A 12,774-nucleotide genomic window follows, 5' to 3' on the forward strand; every position below is an offset into this window, starting at 1 on the left:
ATTTCTGGCGCCGTTGCCGGGGAGGTCTTCGCTCAAGTCAAGACATACCAAGTACGCATCACAAACTCATCTCCCTCGCACTTACATTATTTGCCATTTGCCTCTCGTTTTCCTCTCCCCCACTTCACCCTTGTCGTTTTATTCACCCTCTCTTTCCCAATCTCCTCTCTCTTTCTCTTGCCTTTTTGTTTGCTCGTGTGTTAGATCGTTTACCTTGTCATAATGGCTAGTCCCTTATCCGCTCCTATGTCTCCCGAGTTTGGAGTTCTTCACTTCAAGCAAAGGCAAGGAGAAAACTTAAAAGATGCTTGGTATAGGATGATGGAATCTTATCGTAATTGCACCCTAGAGGTGAATTTTAGAATCTTACTTCACAATTTTTATGTTGGGCTAAATATGTCCCATAGACAACTCTTGGATTGCATTGCCAAAGGAAACTTTATTGAAATTGATCCCAGTATTGCACATGAAATTATAGAGGGGATAGTAGGAACACTACCTCAAAAAAGGGGGATCTCATCCTACCCAAGAAGAAACACAACTGTTTGAAAATATTTGCGAAGTTACAAAAATCTTACAAAAGTCTCTTGAACCTCTCAAGAGTGTTAGCGGAAATCTTCACCGCATGAATATGTTGATTACTCTTTGCAATAAGCGGTTGGACTCTTTAGATCTAAAAATTTCTGAGTATGAAGGGAAACATAAAGAACCTCCTAGATTCGAGCATTACTCCGCTAAAAACTAAAAACCAAAGAGGTCACTACTTAGATTTATCCTCGCTTTTATGCCTAGCTAGGTGCGTTAAACGATAGTGCTAGTTGGGAGGCAACCCAATTTTATTTGTGTTTTTTGTTTTTATTTATGTTTAGTAATAAGTTTTGCTTCTACCTTCTGTTTAGATGTGTTTTTATGTTTTAATTAGTGTTTGTGCCAACTAGAACCTGTAGGATAACCTATGGCGATAGTTAATTTGATCCTGCTGAAAAACAGAAACTTTGCGCACACAAAAATAATTTTAGTACTTCACACAAACGTGCTTTTGCGTTGATTCTTTTTGCTGTAGATCAATAGACAAATTTTCCAGGACTTCCTATTTTGGTAGGATTTTTAGAGTTACATAAGTATTTGAGAGTTACATATTGCTACAGATTGTTCTGTTTTTGACAGATTCTGCCTTTCGTGTGTTGTTTGCTTATTTTGATGCATCTATGGTTAGTATGTAAGGGTATGAACCATAGAGAACTTGTAATGCAGTAGGTTTAACACCAATATAAATAAAGAATTAGTTCATTACAGTACCTTATGTGGTGGTTTTGCTTTCTTGCACTAACGGAGCTTATGAGATTTCCTGTTGAGTTTTGTGTTGTGAAGTTTTCAAGTTTTGGGTAAAGATTTGATGGACTATGGAATAAGGAGTGGCAATAGCCTAAGCTTTGGGATGCCCATGACACCCCAAGATATTCAATAATAGCCAAAATCCTAAGCTTGGGGATGCCCCGGAAGGCATCCCCTCTTTCGTCTTCGTTTATCGGTAACTTTACTTGGAGCTATATTTTTATTCGCCACATGATATATGTTTTGCTTGGAGCATCTTATATGATATTATTCTTTGCGTTTTAGTTTACCACAATCATCCTTGCTGTACACACCTTTTGGGAGAAACCCATTTGATTGGAATTTATTAGAATACTCTATGTGCTTCACTTATATCTTTTGAGCTAGATAGTTTTTGCTGTAGTGCATCACTTATATCTTTTAGAGCACGGCGGTGGCTTTATTTTGAAGAAATTGTTAGTCTCTCATGCTTCACTTATATTATTTTGAGTGTCTCTTAGAACAGCATGGTATTTGCTATGGTTATAAAATTGGTCCTAGAATGATGGGCATCCAAGTTTGGTATAATAAAAACTATCATAGGAAGTGAATCAGATGCTATGATCAATTTGATACTTGATAATTGTTTTGAGATATGGAGGTAGTGATATTAGAGTCATGCTAGTTGGGTGATTATGAATTTAAAGAATGCTTGTGTTGAAGTTAGCAAGTCTTGTGCATGCACGTATGGTGAAAGTTGTGTAACAAATTTGAAACATGAGGTCTTCTTAGATTGTGCATCCTTATGAGTGGCGGTCGGGGACGAGCGATGGTCTTTTCCTACCAATCTATCCCCCTAGGAGCATGCGCGTAGTGCTTGGTTTTTGATGACTTGCAGATTTTTGCAATAAGTATATGAGTTCTTTTTTGACTAATGTTGAGTCCATGGATTATACGCACTCTCACCCTTCCATCATTGCTAGCCTCTTCAGTATCGTGTATTCCCCTTTCTCACCTTGAGAGTTGGTGCAAACTTGGCCGGTGCATCCAAACCCCGTGATACGATACGCTCTATCACACATAAACCTCCTTATATCTTCCTCAAAACAGCCACCATACCTACCTATTATGGCATTTCCATAGCCATTCTGAGATATATTGCCATGCAACTTTCCACCATTCCGTTCATCATTATGATACGCATCATCATTGTCATATTACCTTGCATGATCATGTAGTTGACATCGTATTTGTGGCAAATCCACCATGCATAATTTTTCATACATGTCACTCTTGATTCATTGCCCATCCCGATACACCGCCGGAGGCATTCATATAGAGTCATATCTTGTTCTAGTTTTGGGTTGTAATTCATGAGTTGTAAATAAATAGCAGTGTGATGATCATCATTATTAGAGCATTGTCCCCAAATAAAAAAATAAAGGCCAAATAAAAAAGGAAAGACCAAATAAAAAAGAGAAAGGCCCAAAAAATAAAAAATAAAAAATGGGGAAATGTTACTATCCTTTTCCACACGTGTGCTTCAAAGTAGCACCATGTTCTTCATATAGAGAGTCTCATATGTTGTCACTTTCATATACTAGTGGGAATTTTTCATTATAGAACTTGGCTTGTATATTCCTACGATGGGCTTCCTCAAAATGCCCTAGGTCTTCGTGAGCAAGCAAGTTGGATGCACACCCACTAGTTTCTTTTGTTGAGCTTCTATACATTTATAGCTCTAGTGCATCTGTTGCATGGCAATCCCTACTCCTCATGTTGACAATCAATTGATGGACATCTCCATAGCCCGTTGATTATCCTCGTCAATGTGAGACTTTCTCCTTTTTTGTCTTCTCCACACAATCCCCATCATCATATTCTATTCCACTCATAGTGCTATATCCATGGCTCACGCTTATGTTATGCGTGAAAGTTGAAAAGGTTTGAGATTATTTAAGTACGAAACAATTGCTTGGCTTTTCATCGGGGGTGTACAAGATGGGAGCATTTTTGTGTGACAAAAATGAAGCATGACCTAACTATATGATTTTGTAGGGATAAACTTTATTTAGCCATGTTATTTTGAGAAGACATGATTGCTTTGATTAGTATGCTTGAAGTATTACTATTTCTTGTGTCAATATGAACTTTTATTTTGAATCATTTGGATCTGAACATTCATGCCACAATAAAGAAAATTACATTGAGAATTATGCTAGGTAGCATTCCACATCAAAAATTCTGTTTTTATCATTTACCTACTCGAGGGCGAGCATGAATTAAGCTTGGGGATGCTTGATACGTCTCCAACGTATCTATAACTTTTTATTGTTCCATGCTATTATATTACCCGTTTTGGATGTTTATGTGCTTTACTTTACACATTTATATCATTTTTGGGACTAACCTACTAACCGGAGGCCCAACCCGTATTGCTGTTTTTTTGTCTATTTCAGTGTTTCAAAGAAAAGGAATATCAAACGGAGTCCAAACGGAATGAAACCTTCGGGAGCGTGATTTTTGGAACGAACGTGGTCCAGAGGACTTGGAGTGGAAGTCAAGAAATAAACAAGGTGGCCACGAGGGTGGAGGGAGCCCCCCCTACTGGGCACGCCCCCCTATCTCGTGGGCCCCTCAGGCGTCCACCGACCTACTCCTTCCTCCTATATATACCCATGTACCCCGAAAGCATCAGAAGCGACCACAAAATACTATTTCCACCACCGTAACCTTCTGTATCCGTGAGATCCCATTGAGGGAGTCCTGGATTAGGGGGTATGCGGACAGCCGGACTGTGTACAACGTCCGGACTATTGAAGCGTGAAGATACAAGACTCAAGACTTCGGCCCATGTCCGGATGGGACTCTCCTTTGCGTGGAAGGCAAGCTTGGCGATCCGGACATTATCATTCCTTTCTTGTAACCGACTCCATGTAAACCCTAGCCCTCTACGGTGTCTATATAAACCGGAGAGGTTGGTCCTTAGAAGGCCGATCACAATTACAATCATACCATCATAGGCTAGCTCTTAGGGTTTAGCCTCTACGATCTCGTGGTAGATCTACTCTTGTACTACCCATATCATCAATATTAATCAAGCAGGGAGTAGGGTTTTACATCCATCAAGAGGGCCCAAACCTGGGTAAACATCTGTGTCCCTTGCTTCCTGTTACCATCAGCCTTAACGCACAGATCAGGACCCCCTACCCTAGATCCGCCGGTTTTGACACCGACATTGGTGCTTTCATTGAGAGTTCCTCTGTGACGTCGCCGCAAGGCTTGATGGCTCCTTCAATCATCATCAACAACGCTGCCCAGGGTGAGACTTTCCTCCCTGGACAGATCTTCGTGTTCGACGGCTTCACACTACGGACCGATCCGCTTGGTCATTTGGAGCAGATCGTGTCAGGAGTGCCGGATAATTATGATGAGCATGGCTTAGACCTGCCGTCAGACGATGCTCAGGATATTACCCCGGCAGAAGCCTCGGATCTAAATCCGGGGCAGGATGTGTTGCCTAAGGACGGAGGGCTGGACCCGCCCCGCGGGCCGTACCCTCATCGGCGATGGGGCCGAACACAGGCCCCCCCCCTCTGGGGAAGCCTATGACTCCGGGCCCCCGGACTCATATCCAATTGTAGGTTCTAGTCCGTGCGTCCCCAAGTCCGCCGAGCCTGGTTGGGCTCCGGTAATGGAGTTCACCGCAGCAGACATCTTTCAGCACTCGCCCTTTGGCGACATACTAAACTCATTTAAAATTCTCTCTTTGAAAGAGAATTCCGAGCCGAACTATGTCCGGCTCGAGTGGGAAGCAGGTGACGAAGAAATTCGTTACCCACCTACCACCCACTTGATAGCCATGGTTGATGATTTAACCGACGTGCTTGACTTTGACTCCGAAGGCATCGATGGTATGGACGACGATGCAGGAGAAGACTCGGAATCTATGGGGTACCGGATTCCCGCCTCGTCACATGACATATACATGGTGGATACACCCAAGGAAGACGATGGTGACAATCCAGAAGATAAAACCCCTGGGGGGAAACCAAAGCGACGGTGCAGACGTCGTTCCAAATCCAGCAACAGTAAAAATATCAGCAAGAGCGCCAGAAGAATGGATACTCCGATCAACCCCAAAGGCAATAACGACCAAACGGAACCAGCGATGGAGCAGGACGAACCAGGTCACGTCGAGCATAGTTCGCAGCAGACGCCCGAAGACAACAATCCATAGGGACGAGTTCATCAAACCGGCCCAGGACAAGAAGACAGTCTGGACGATGACGCATTCATCATTATGGAAGAACGCGTGGAACGAGAGAACCTCCACAGAAAGCTTATGGCCACAGCGAGAAGTCTGAAGAGGCAGAAGCAACGGCTTAAAGCCGCATAGAAAACGCTCAATGGCAGATGGAATAAAGTGCTAGACACTGAAGAAAGATATGGCGACGATCGTCACACAAAGAGCTACCCAAAATGTAAGCTACTGCTAGAATTCGACGACGAGGCCGTTCCACCAAAGAGTAACACGACCGGGAGACAAGACGTACCACTTCATAACCACAATAAAGCAACTACCGAAGACGCGCATGATCTACGTGAGCACCTGGATAAGAAAGTTGGCGCAGCTAGGTCCATCTATGGATCTAAAGGACACACCCCGGCGGGGGACAGTGGTCGTCAAAAAAGTTATGACAACCAAACACCAGTTCGGAATAAACACCGAACACAACAACAACCGACGGCATGCCACAGTACGTCCAAATACAGAGGGGCTCCTCACCCCCTGTGCTTTACTGATGAAGTAATGGACCATGAATTCCCACAGGGCTTTAAACCTGTGAACATAGAGGCGTACAACGGAACGATAGACCCAGGGGTCTGGATCGAGGACTTTATCCTGCACATACATATGGCTCGTGGGGATGACCTTCATGCCATCAAATACCTCCCCCTCAAACTGAAGGGACCATCTCGGGACTGGTTGAAAAGCCTCCCCGAAAATTCAATTGGGAGTTGGGAGGAACTCAAGGACGCTTTCAGGGCCAATTTTCAAGGGACTTATGTCCGGCCTCCGGATGCTGACGATTTAAGTCACATAATCCAACAGCCCGGAGAGTCCGCCCGAAAGCTTTGGAATAGATTCCTCACCAAGAAGAATCAAATCGTTGATTGTCCGGATGCTGAAGCCCTAGTGGCATTCAAACACAGCATCCGTGACGAGTGGCTCACCAGACACCTCGGCCAAGAAAAGCCAAGGACAATGGCAGCCCTAACAAGCCTTATGACCCGCTTTTGCGCAGGAGAAGATAGCTGGCTAGCCCGTAAAGGCACCAGCGACCCCAACACATCCAAAATAAGGGATGGCAACGGGAAGCCACGGCGTAATAAAAATAAACGCCAAAACAAGGAGGAGAGCCCGGATAACACAATGGTTAATGCCGGATTCAGGGGCTCTCGACCTAATCAACAAAATAAGCCATCTAAAGGCAGTAAAGAGGGACCGTTCGGACTGAATAGATTCCTAGACAGATTGTGCCAAATCCACGGCACCCCTGACAAACCTGCAAACCACACGCACAGAGAGTGCTGGGTCTTCAAGCAGGCTGGCAAATTGAATGCCGAACACAAGGGAAGGGAAACACCAAGTGAGGATGAGGATGAACCTCGCCCGCCGAACACTGGGGGACAAAAAAATTCCCACCAGAGGTTACAACAGTGAATATGATCCACATGACTCGCACATCCTTGAGAAGGCATGAAAACGCCCATAAAGACGCGCGCGATATAGAGCCCATCATACCCACACCTAACCACTGGATGTCTCGTCCGATCACCTTCGATCACTTGGACAGCTGATCTTGTATTCGGCGCGAAGGATCAGATGCCTTGGTGCTTGACCCAATAATCGACGGATACCACCTTACCCACGTCCTCATGGATGGCGGCAGCAGTCTCAATTTAATATATGAGGACATTGTCCGTAGGATGGGGATAGACTCATCCAGAATCAGCAAGATTAACACCACCTTTGAAGGGGTGATACCAGGCGTTGAAGCCTACAGCAGGGGCTCCGTCATACTGGAGGTAACATTCGGCTCCCCGGGAAACTCTAGAAGCGAAGAACTAGTCTTCATCATCGCACCCTTCCAAAGCAACTATCAAGCATTGCTTGGAAGAACGGCCTTCGCCCACTTCAACGCATTGCCGCACTATGGCTACCTCACACTCAAGATGTCCGGCCCACGTGGCGTCATCACCATTAGCGGAATAACATAGCGCTCTTCGCACGCAGAGGAACACGCGACGGCCCTGGCGGCCGGACTATAAGCGGCCTCTAACAAAAATATGATGGGTCGTTAAGACCACAGACACGGTTAGACGGGTCCGGCAGCCCATATCAAACCAGGGCACCGTATATGTAATCCTATAGTGGATACCAGGGGCTAATAATAATGCCCCACACTTGGCTCAACCTTATTGGCAGGCCAGCATCTTACATTTTTACTATCCATCGCATACTTACGTTGCACTCTTCTATGAGTTTCCCTTTTCCGCAGACAACGTTCATGCTATACCCTTCCAGGATGCGGCACAACGGAGACAAAGGCGCAGACGTGCAGCAGGGCCCCGTTCAACAGGTTTCTTTTTAGATTAAGCCCTTGTGTAAACCTTTTCTATTGCCTCTTGTTGTTTAACCATCCCATGGGTTCCATACCCACAGAGGATACTACCGTTTTTGGCATTTTGCCACAACAAATTGACGCACGTACCTGGAAATACAGGGTTTATAATGAATGGGCATTCTTCAGTCCATCATCTGTTATAAAGTCTGAATACCTTCGGGAGTGTTCGGCGTCACGAGTTTGGCCTTATATGCATCAGCTCTGAATCATGTCTTTGGTCAAATGTTGGGTTTGCCCGGCTCCTGGGTTTGCCGTCTTACATTCTGTTATTATCGGCTAAGGTGGCCAAAGGAGAACTACTGCGATTGTGCCCTGGTTATTCCGGATGAGCACCTCAGTAGAGAAAGCCGAAAACTGATTGTCATGATACAACGAGAGACTGGTCAACCACTCGACGACTCACCGATCTCTAGGATTCCTCAGCATTAACGAAGGGCCATTTCCCGGCCATGTACATACGCGCCCGTATTCGGATGCACGCGAAGGTACTAGGGGCTACATAGTAGCCCCAATGATAGAATCCCGCGGCTAAGCGAAAGTGTTACAACTATATAGTCCGGTTGCCTAGTTCGACGTGCGATCACCTCCTTAATGGACCAAGACGTTGGATAAAGAGTGAGTAAGCACATTTTTTCGCGAACACCCCCGCATTGTATGCGTGGGGGCTGAAGCCAACGACTGCTAACTTTCGGATTACACACACACACACACACACACACACACACACACACACACATATATATATATATATATGTGTGTGTGTGTGTGTGTGTGTGTGTAAACGGCCGCACAGGGGAGACAATCATATTTTCAGACAAACATTATAAATATAGCCTTATAATCCAAATAAACATTGTTTTTACAATGATTTGAATCATCACTCAAATAGGAGATTCTTCGGGCACTGCACCTCTATCAGGCGGGCACCCTCTGTGACCTGCGCCAAGTAGTGCCCGGCCAGATATTGGCCCCCCACCAGATCCTGAGACGCTATCATAGTGGCATCCATATCCGTCCAATACGCTTTAACGCAGGCAAGGGCCATCCGCGCACCCTCTATGCATGCCGACCTCCTCATGGCATTGATCCAAGGCACGGCACCAAGGAACTGTTGCACCAAACCAAAGTAACTATCCGGCTTAGGCCCCTTCGGCCAAAGATGGTCTATTATAGACCGCATTGCAAGACCGGACAGCCTGTGAAGCTCCACTACAGCAGCCATCCTATCACTTAACGGCAGCGGGCGAGTGGGAGCATTAAACTGCGACCAGAAAAGCTTCTCCACCTTCTTCTCACCCTGATCTTTGAAGAACTCCACAGCGTCAGCCGTACTCTTCGCCAGGTCCGCGTAGGCGTCCGCCGAACTCGAGCGTCCATCCAGGGGAGCGTACTTCGGATCGAAGAACTTCGTCCACAGCAAATAGGAGCCCCCAGCCGCGATTTTACCGGCCTGTTGAAGCTCCTCCCACGCACCCCTGAGCTCGGTCCGTATTTCCTTGGTGGCATTAAGTGCCTTGCTCAGGTCAGCCGATTTATCCTCATGCTCCTTTTTCAGGAGCTCATACCGGCCAGCGGCATTTTTTAACTCGATAGCCATTTTGTCTATCTTTTCCTCGCTTCGGCGATGAGCAGCCTGTTCGGCTCTCAATTCCTCGGCCGCCTTTAGGGCAGCCGCACTGCTCACCCAAGCGTGTTCCTTGGCTAGAGCAAGTTCCGCCCTCAGGGCCTCCACAGCAGCAGCACCATCTGCAGTCCGAACATATTACATTAATATGTGCCACCTTAATATTTTCCTATGCAATGGAAAGGCAGGACACATACCTTGTGATTTATCCAGCCGCTCATTCATCAGAGTGATATCGGCATCAATCGACCCAATTTGCCTCGTCAGTTCGGCAACTTCAACGGATGGGTCGGCGACCGGACCCACAGGTAACTGCACATATTTACAACATAAATCATTGGTTTATGATCCTCCATTTCTTGCCTAGGGCAGACAACCAGAGTCTCAGGGGCTACTATCTATATGGAGCACACCTACCGCGTGCCTCACAGCCAAAGAAACAGTGCATTCTTCATTACGTACCTCAAAGCCTCTGAGCAGGCTTGTGAATGCTTCATTCAAACCGCTGGTAGCAGATGAAATATTCTTGAGCACCGTGCTCATTAATGAGCGGTGCTCCTCTGAGAGCGCAGCTCGCTCCAGAAAGCCCGTCAGTACATCCAGCCGGATATCAAACTGCGCCGGACTCTTTCCATCGCCCCTCATTGTAGCCAAATGCTCCGGGTGCAGGGCGGCTGACGGATTGACTTCCGGCTTCGGTAGATCCGGACTCCTCCGTGACGACACCTCGGCATCGCCCGCTTCATGAGTCGGAGAAGGGGGTGGGGTCTTGCTCTCCATCATCTCCGGAGGAAGGTCCCCCGAAGATGAACCCTGTTGAGAGGAGCTGCTGGCCGGACTGCAAAAAGTTGAACCCTGGTTATTGATCTAGGAGAAACACAGTACCTTCGGATTGTAGACTGACTTACAGCTCGGTGGAGGGCTGCCCCATTGGAGGGCATGGTGCGGTGAGGGTGCCCGTCAAGGCAAGGCCCCCTGGGGAATTTTTTCCCTAATTTGGGCATCTCCGCCTCCAAATCTTCGGAGGCGGCCCTCTTCTTCCCGCGCGGCGAGGAGGCCTTAGCCTCCCCTCCCCGAATATCCTCCTTGGGGGAAGTAACAGTTCCCCCAGTTCGGATGCGTAGCGTGTGGGGTTCGGATTCCTCGTCCCTTCCCTTGTCTTTCCCCGAGGGCATTCTGCTGAGTACCCGGTCGAGCATCTTGGCCATAGTAGGGGCGGGCGAGCCTTCGGGAGGCGGTGCCGGACACCTGGTTCTCTTCGCCTTGCTGAGCCATTCCTAGATGCGGATGATGGTCAGAACAAACAGTCATGATAAATACAAAACAGGGTGTCCGGTATCAAGGCTACTTACTTGGGTATCTAGGCGATTACAGCTTAGGCCCGCATCCTCGGTGGTGTCCGGACATACTACTTTTTGTCCGAAGAATAATTTGCACATCTCTTCGGGCTCCAAGCCGAAGAAGTGCTTGACAGTCCGTGGACCCTCCGGATTGAACTCCCACATCCGGAGAGGCCGGCGTTGGCACGACAACATCCACCAGATTAACATCACTTGCATTATGCTGACAAGGTTGATATCCCTCTCAAGAAGCTCCCGTATGTGGTTGTGCAATACTGGTACATCACCTGCGGGCCCCCAATTCTGTCCTACGTCTGTCCAGGACGCCAACTGTGACGGAGGGCCCAAGCAGAACTCAGGGGCGGCTACCCACTTTGTGCCCCTTGGGGCCGTAACATAAAACCACCTCCACTGCCATACATCAGATACTTCTGGGAAAGAACCCTCTGGCCATGGGGCGTCGGCATTTCTGCTTATTACGGCACCTTCGCACTCCACATGTCGCCCCTCGATCATCTTCGGCTTGACATTGAAGGTCTTGAGCCATAAGCCGAAGTGTGGCGTGACATGGGAAAAAGCCTCGCACACTGAGGGAGTCCTAGACTAGGGGGTGTCCGGATAGCCGAACTATCATCATCGGCCGGACTCCAAGACTATGAAGATACAAGATTAAAGACTTCGTCCCGTGTCCAGATGGGACTTTCCTTGGCGTGGAAGGCAAGCTTGGCAATACAGATATGTAGATCTCCTACCATTGTAACCGACTCTGTGTAACCCTAGCCCTCTCCGGTGTCTATATAAACCGGATGGCTTTAGTCCGTAGGACGAAGAACAATCATACCATAGGCTAGCTTCTAGGGTTTAGCCTCCTTGATCTCGTGGTAGAACTACTCTTGTAACACACATCATCAATATTAATCAAGCAGGACGTAGGGTTTTACCTCCATCAAGAGGGCCCGAACCTGGGTAAAACATCGTGTCCCTTGTCTCCTGTTACCATCCGCCTAGACGCACAGTTCGGGACCCCCTACCCGAGATCCGCCGGTTTTGACACCGACATTGGTGCTTTCATTGAGAGTTCCTCTGTGTCGTCACCGATAGGCTCGATGGCTTCTTCGATCATCATCAACGACGCAGTCCAGGGTGAGACCTTCCTCCCCGGACAGATCTTCGTATTCGGCGGCTTTGCACTGCGGGCCAATTCGCTTGGCCATCTGGAGCAGATCGAAAGCTACGCCCCTGGCCGTCAGGTCAGATTTGGAAGTTTGAACTTCACGGCTGACATCCGCGGGGACTTGATCTTCGATGGATTCGAGCCACAGCCAAGCGCGCCGCACTGTCACGACGGGCATGATTTAGCTCTGCAGCCGGACAGTACCCTGGAGGCCGCACTCGAGCCCGCTCCGATCTTCAATTCGGAGCCGGCTGCGCAGATCGAGGACGGATGGCTAGACACCGCCTCGGGGGCTGCAACCTCTACGGCGATAGAGCCGAACACTGACCTTGTCCCTCATGAAGCTCGTGACTCCGAGGTGCCGGACTCCTTGCCGGACTCCGAACCTCCCGCGCCCCCTCAATCGAATCCGATTGGGCGCCGGTCATGGAGTTCACCGCAGCGGACATCTTTCAACACTCACCTTTCGGCGACATCTTGAGTTCGCTAAAGTGTCTCTCGTTATCAGGAGAGCCCTGGCCGGACTGCGGTCAGGACGGTTGGGATGCGGACGACGAAGAAATTCAAAGCCCACCCACCACCCACTTAGTAGCCACTGTCGACGATCTAACCGACATGCTAGACTACGAC

Source organism: Triticum aestivum, chromosome 7B (genome assembly GCF_018294505.1).
Source record: "Triticum aestivum cultivar Chinese Spring chromosome 7B, IWGSC CS RefSeq v2.1, whole genome shotgun sequence".
In the NCBI taxonomy this organism is placed as follows: domain Eukaryota; kingdom Viridiplantae; phylum Streptophyta; class Magnoliopsida; order Poales; family Poaceae; genus Triticum; species Triticum aestivum.